The sequence below is a fragment of the Xenia sp. Carnegie-2017 genome, unplaced genomic scaffold, assembly GCF_021976095.1.
Source record: "Xenia sp. Carnegie-2017 unplaced genomic scaffold, XeniaSp_v1 HiC_scaffold_13, whole genome shotgun sequence".
NCBI classification, from domain to species: domain Eukaryota; kingdom Metazoa; phylum Cnidaria; class Anthozoa; order Malacalcyonacea; family Xeniidae; genus Xenia; species Xenia sp. Carnegie-2017.
The window spans coordinates 7,518,889-7,527,273 of record NW_025813436.1 but is presented as its reverse complement, the minus strand read 5'-3'; positions in this window follow the sequence as shown (position 1 = coordinate 7,527,273).

Here is an 8,385-nt window from a genome sequence, read left to right as displayed (position 1 = left end):
CAGTTTTCGAGCTTTATTGAAGAGAACAACTATTTTATGGTCCAGTGCAATAGATTTTAGAATCAACTATTGTGAATACTCGTTGAATAATTCATGTATATCACAATATCGTGCCTATGCGAAGATCTCGTAATATGGTCTTATTAAAACGGTGTGTTAACCTATTACTTTTAATTTCAATATTCTTTTTGGCTCTGCTGTTTTTCTTATTTACGAATGTTAAAGAAGTGTTTTTTTATTCAAGTTATCATAATGTAAATTTTGTTGATGAATATCACACAAAAGAAGAATGTAGAAACCTTCGTGAGATGGCGGGCGTGTTGCTCAACGGTTCATACTTAATTTCGTTTGATGAAATGTGGAAGGTTAAAGACGTTCATCAACATTATAGGAGGAATTTTCAAAAGAAATTAATGGACTTACCTTTGCTGAACTATGAAAAGAAGCATTTCACAACAGAGCTGTTTGAGAAACTGGTAAGCCTTTACAATAATTCGAGATCTGTTGACATATTTGCAAAGAAACACTTTATAACGTTTGCCGACAATTGTTGCGAACAGTCCAAATTAAAAGCAGCCACCAGAGCAATTTATCCTGGTGGCTTTGATGTAGTTGAAATACACGATATGAGTTCTTTAAGCAAAGGCTTTCGAATTAGATACCGACAGACTTTAAAGCAACGTCGAGGTAATGGTTATTGGTTATGGAAACCTTATATAATTTTAAAGACGTTGAACAAGATGAATAATGGTGATATACTAATGTACCAAGACTCAGGAGCTTATTTAATCAAAGATGCAGGACCATTGCTTAAGTTAGCATTGGATTCAAAACACGGCATTTTGTTGTTTTATGTTACTTTACTTGAGCAACATTACACAAAGAGAGATGCGTTCATAATCATGGATATGGACTTTAGACAAGTTTATAAAACATATCAGAGAATGGCATCGTTTATTTTGTTTCGTAGAAGCTGCCATTCAATTCAATTTGTTATGGAGTGGCTTATGTATGCCACAAATCCACTACTCATCACTGACCAGCAAAACACTCTAGGTAAAGCAAATTTACCTGGATATGAAGAGCATAGGCATGATCAGTCAATTTTGTCATTACTGTCAAAGAAATGGGGAATTCCAGCATATCGAACACCTAGTCAATATGGTAATAACTTGGGATATGCAGGTGGTCCATTCCCCCAACTTATTGTGCATGACAGAAACAGGAATTGACAACAACATGCAAGTATTGCTTTCATGTTAGGTATGAGAGATTTTATGAAATGAAATACTGCATATTTCATTCCTTTTAGGCAAAACATTAATCCTCGATTTTCTTTTAATTGTACAAGTTCAAAAACAAGCCACAAGTATCTTAGCATTTTTAATCATCTAAAATTTACAAATACCAATTGTAAAATAAAATAGATTTATATATATTAATTAAGATTATTTATATTAGAACTCTCTTTCAAAAAATATACGTAACAGCTTCTTTGAGCTAAGATTTATTTCTATCATGCATAATTATTTCATCATAAGGTCCGCATGAATATTTTTTATTTCCTGAAAGATATTCACCATACTGACTAGGATCTCGAAATGCTGGTAGACCCCATTTTTTAGAAAGAAGGGATAAAACAGATTGATCATGTCGATGATCTCTAAAGGATTTTGGATTATCTTTACCCATAACATTTGGGTCATCAGAAACAATACGTCTGTCTGTAAGATAGGCTAGCCACTCCAGAACAAACTGTATAGCATTGCAACTTTTTTTCAACAAAATATATGATGCAAGACGTTGCCAGGAATCCTTTGCTTCTGGTATAGTCATGTTCATCAGTACAAAAGTGTCTTGTTTAGTGAACTTATGCTCCACATGAGTAAGACTGAACACAATGATACCCTCGTCAGAATCCTCACATAGTTTTAGTAATGGTCCAGCAGATCTAATGAAATATGCCCCAGCATCTTGGTACATAACTATGTCTCCTTGCTTCATATGCAATGTCAACATCTTAAGTAGTAGATAAGGTTTCCATATCCAATAACCAGCCCCTCGGTGAGCACTGATTATATCGTGATGTGTTTTCTGAAAGCCTTTTGATATTGCATCTAAGTCAAACGAACTTACATAGTCAAATCCTCCAACTGTTTTTGCTTTCAAAGTTGCACGTCTTCTTGAGCAGTAGCAACAACCATGACCATATGTGAACATAAAACTATGTTGGCTTATTTTCTTCGAAGTTACATTGTACTTGTTTCGTACTTTTACGATCTCTGAAGGTTGTTCTGTAAGGTTGTCCCCATACATTACATTCACTTTAGTGGCTCTTGTTCTAAATTTCCATCGCACTGCCTCACTTTCAAAGGGTAACGGCATTCTCACCCCTTCCAACATCTGTTTCGCAATGTTTATCAAATCTTTGCATTGTAACGATTCGTTCTGTACTATTGGCAACGTATTGTTTTCTTTTGGTGAAATTTTGAACTCAAAATAGCAATAAAATTTGTACGCAATATTTTGGTCAAAAAACGTGATATAAACAATCACAAACGAAAAGAAAAATAATGTAGCTTTGCACTTTGTGTAGCGACGAAAATACTGCCGCATACCTTTGATGTGGTATTGCATAGCAAACGTGTGCTTTTTTGCATATGTTTTTTGGCAACTATTATCAAATAGAACCATTAATAGAACACGCGAATGTTGGGATTTATATTTATCGCGAAATTTTTGTCTTTTTTTTACATCTTGAGAAAACTGGAACTAGACGACCATATTCGTTCCCGGGACACCCATCATGTTATTGTTTTCGCGCCTAAATATTCAAAATGCCCACAAAGCCAGACACGAGACAGATATGGTCAAAGCCATCGAAACTCTTTTAAAAGGAATCGAAAATGCACCGTGATTCAGCTAAAATTTTACTTGCTTGTTATGTTACTCGCTGAGCAGTTATTACTCCGAGCAGTTATTACTTTGGTAAGTTTTTTCAATTTTTTGTTAACTGTGGGCCACAGATTTATACCATATTATTGAAGCTTGACATGATAGCAAAACTATTTTCATCCACACCATCCTTATCGATTGAGGAGTTTTCCATAGGCGGCGTTTTATAAGAAACTGCAGTAATATTTATGAAATACTTGTATAAGTGAAATATTTTCTTGACTAGTTATTCTATGATTTAATTTAGCAAGTATAAACTAGCTATATAACCTATATTGTAAGAATGGTGGAATGGTTATGTATAATTACATAAGTTTAAAATAATAAGAACTTCAAACATCTATATTAATTTAAGAAGTATTGTATATGTATGTGTGACATTTTTCTTTTGAAAATGTTATCAAAGATTGAAAAAATTCTATTTCAGCACAGAGCAATAAAGTGATTTATGTCATTTGTATTATTGGAAATTGTGTGCAAAGCTTTGTGTTAAGGTTTTTGTAGTCATTTGGATTGCATTTTGTATTCATCAAAATTATCAGGCATTTAATCCATGTAGAAATACACAAAACACAAGTGGCATTGATAACTAATCAGTAATGGTTTTCCATAAAAGACCTGAGAACAATTTCAAAAGCTTCAATTTGAAGCAATTATTTTATTCACAATCTATTCAACATAAAAAATATATAAATGACAAAAATAAAATTATTGATGCAATAAATATTTTACTAATGCAATATATAATATATAAATATTGCTGGTATTCAAACTTTGGAATATCGTAAGGGTTAATATTTACAAATTGTTTAAGGTGTCAAGGCTGCAAATTTTGTATCACCTTGTCCTATGATGCTGGTGCCACTGACTAAACCACTACTGGAGATGCTAAGGTATAGCTTGGGATACTTGTTTGATTGAATATATAGATAACTATCATTTGGTTTTCTCACGTCAATAAACTCAGTTTCGGTTGTTTTCTGTTTCTATTGGCGGGAAAAAAAATTATTTCATACATTGGTTACCATTCATGAAGTAATTTTGGCTTAATTATGCTTTCGCTAAAAATAGTGATCAATTTGATCGTATTTCTTGTAATTAAAGAAATAAAATACTCACACTTGCATAAACATTGCCTGCTGAGTCCATTGCCAAATATGTTCCTTTTCTTTTGATTATTACTTTCCCTGTTAGTCCAATGGTGTGCTTCTTCAGGTTAGCTAGAAAATGAAAAGAATTGTAACTTTCCTGCTTCTCTGTCATCTTTCTTACACATTTCAAAGAATGACGTACAAGAACTTAAAAAATGGTTTTGGCGTAAACCAATTAAACGTTGTTGTCATGGAAGAAACAATTTTATTAGTTTGATAAATCTCATATTACAATTTTTATTATTAGCTACATACTTAATTTAAATCTATTACAATTTTCAGTTTTTTATGATTTTTCTCATACAGTTAAAAATACTTTAGCTGTTTGTTTTAAAACAGTTTTTCATAGTTTGTTTGCCTTCTATCAATGCGGGAAACGAAATAATGACAAAAAATAGTTATATGTGAAAATATATTATTACGCAGCTATTTGTAATTGACCCTATGGCATTCAGAAATTATTTTAAAAGTTTGTTATAAATTAAATGTGATAAACAGTAATAACATGTTGAAATTTAAAATGTGTGGGAAGGACGTTTGAAAAGGCGGTAAAGTTTTATTTGTTAGGTGTTTGACTTTAAATTTTTATCGGTGTGACATGGTGTGATCTTATCGTTGACTCCTAGCACAACACTTTGTTATTTACCAATGATATCTCAAGGTTACATCTTAGCAACAATGATATGGTCGTTAGTAACATCAACTTTTGAAACTATAGAAAGTTCAATTTATGCACGCGGCACGCTCAATTGCAAACTGGCTGCAAAATATTTGACAACTAAGGTTTTCATTTCCTTAGCAACAATTTTCGACAGTTCTTTGTTTTGTTTTTTTTATATATTTTCTTAATAAAAACCAGCAAATGAATTGAAACATTGAGAAAAGTCTAGTTGAAGCCATCAAAATTTTCACTTTCAATTCGTTACATCACGACAATGTTGAAAAAAGACGTACACAACGGCAGCGAAGTCATGATTTTACTTCTGCCGTGACAAAACTTTCATTAATTAATTAACTTTCATTAATTTGACTCATTTTTCCATTGAATGAGCACAAAAATGTTACCACAGCAATCGAAAATCGTTATGGCTTCGCTACTTATTATATAAAGAACACAATTCTTGGTACGTATTGAGGGGGGGTCGCCTTTCAGACATACGAACAGAGGCATATCGGGCAGTGGAGGAGGGAAGCCTTCCTGAATGTTGAATGAAAAGACCAGTACAGTAATATTTGCTGAATATTGTGGAAAGTTGGCTAAATAGTAGGTGAACACTAGGTTATTATGGGTTAAAATTAACCGACACTCCCTTAAGAAATATTGACCGGTATGCTATAAGTACGAGATTTTCGATATAAGATACGTTTTCTGCGCATACGTGATGTGCCTTATATTTTCTTCGTTAGAAATACGTAGAAATTTGATGATTAAATGATTGTACTTTGCGCTGTGTTCATCATTATTTATTGAACGTATTGGATATGTAGCAATAGAATAACTTACCATGATGACTGTGGGAGTTTTTTCCCGTGATATGGTTGTTTTTGAAGCAAAGATATTTTCCAGTTTCAGTCACTAAATTGACGTACTTAAACGTGTTGTTGGTACTGATAGGCTTCGCTTCGACGGTTATGTTGCAAAACAGGGAAAATTTGATGACCATCAATCCTGCTAGTACCAATATGATATTTTTGTTTGTGTTTTGGATATTCATTTTCATTCAATTCAATTCAGTGTAATCCCAGTTCACTTTCCCAACCTGTTTATGTCTGTTAAAAAATACATAAGTTGTGTAAAAAATGGAAAAGGTGTCATTAACAAACCGTTTTTTCATTAAATAAACCACCCCAATTGTGCATACGGTTTGTTGTGATGATACGTTGTACAATTATATAAGTAACTAATAAACTATTTTTTGTAGTGTGCGTATCAAAAATGTATCTTTAAATTTAAATCTTGCGTGCATCGATCTGTAAATTATGCGTTTGTGTAAATTTTATTATTGTAATCTATAAATTATTAAAAGTCTTTTAGAAATAATTGATATGAAATGAACATTTCCGAAATCATTCGTGAACGTTTCCGTGCCCCATGCAATGTTCACAGGTTTTTTTATCCATGCATGGCATAAATAAACACGATGAATTTAGGGTTAGTGCAATCGTGATGAGGACTGTTGATGTTGGTATTAATTGAAATTTTGATATGACGATACCCTTAGCGGTAGTCATCTTCAGAGTCAACACCAACAGGCTTTATCAGGACTTTACTAACCTGCACATCAACAACAAAAAACATGTAACGATAAAACTAATAATTCATTTTGCTGTTTTGTTTTTCGAGAAAGGAGGAACAGAATCGGTTGGTATAATTTGCATCCTGGTAAATCTATAAATGATCATCCAGGTGCAAACATATTATTATGTCAATGTTAAGTTAATTTAATCTATTTAAATATATATATGATAGAAAACCTGCTACAATACCTATGCTTTTGATCTTCAAACTTTATCGAGTCTTTGGCTATCTCCAGTCTTTAGCCACTTTTTGTTGTTTTAAAAAACAATTGAGAACTAGCTATGTATATATACTTAAAACCCAGGACACAAAAATGTTTGATTTCTTAAATATGAATAAAATTCTTTGCCGAAAACCTACGCGTCTCGTGGGAAGTCGATCCTAATTTAGTACCGACTCACACAATTATTAGCAAAAAATAGACAAAATGTTACTGAATTGCAACGTTACATAAATTTTACATTTTTGATCAAAATGCACGATATTTTTATGAATCTGGTTATACGGCATCAAATAATTTAGTAAAATATTGTATTATATAGTTAAATGTTTGTAACCTATTTAGTTTGGGTTTTTTTACAACATGCTTTTTTGTTGCAATAATAAAAGAGTTTTGAAAAATTGAAAAGTCACTTTCGAAAGTAGTTATGTAAAAACGGGCCTCTTTATGTTTGGGTAATACGATGAAGGTGTTCTAAAACTATTTTTACATGAAAATTAATTGATTTTATGTTATAAATTTAACATATTACTTCACTGTTCTTTATCTTCCTGAACTATCGGATGTACATTTTCTAAATAATGCTGACTGCATTAATTATGTCTGAGAAAATTTTTTGTTGTTTTCAAATAATATACAACAGAAACATTTGTGTAACACGACATGTGGTCCATAACGCGTAAAAATAGCTGTAATTGGTTTGATATATATCTGCTTTCGACTCAATAAAAATCAATAAATAGCTTTCGACTCAATAAAAATCTTGATTTTTATTGAGTCGATATAGCTTTCGACTCAATAAAAATCAATAAAAAAAGCTCAATAAAAATCATTCAAAATCCGGAGAAACTTTTATCGTTTATGTATTCAATGCCTGGATTACAAATTTTCATTTATATATATTTATATATATATATATATATATATATATATATATATATATATATATATATATATATATATATATATATATGGTTTAAAAATAAGTTTCTCGGATTTTATAAACAATTTTATTGAGCTTTCGACTCGTTGCTTCGAGCCTTCATCAGAATGAGGAAATTATATTTACATTTTTTGTCATTGATGGTGTCATTAGTATTGTCAGGTTCTCTCAATATGCGTTTGTTATGGTTATTGATAACACGTTCCATATTGTTCATGCAACTGTACTTAATTGTGTTGCGGTTAAATAGTTTCCTGAGTTTGTGGTCTATGGGAAAGTGCTTGTCGATTAATGAAATGAATTGTTGTTTTGTCGGCTGCGATAAGTAGCTTTTTTTTGTGTTTGATGGCTGTGTTGTTGTCTTTTATTTTGGTGAGAAATGTGTTGTGTACTTTTTTAAATTTTACTGACTGGATCATCTTCATCATGTCGTTTTGAAATTGTTTTAAGTCGTTAAAACAATTTCAAAACGACATCAAATAATTGTTATACGGCATCAAATAATTTAGTAAAATATTGTATTATATAGTTAAATGTTTGTAACCTATTTAGTTTGGGTTTTTTTACAACATGCTTTTTTGTTGCAATAATAAGAGTTTTGAAAAATTGAAAAGTCATTTTCGAAAGTAGTTATGTAAAAACGGGCCTCTTTATATGTTTGGGTAATACGATGAAGGTGTTCTAAAACTATTTTTACATGAAAATTAATTGATTTTATGTTATAAATTTAACATATTACTTCACTGTTCTTTATCTTCCTGAACTATCGGATGTACATTTTCTAAATAATGCTGACTGCATTAATTATGTCTGAGAA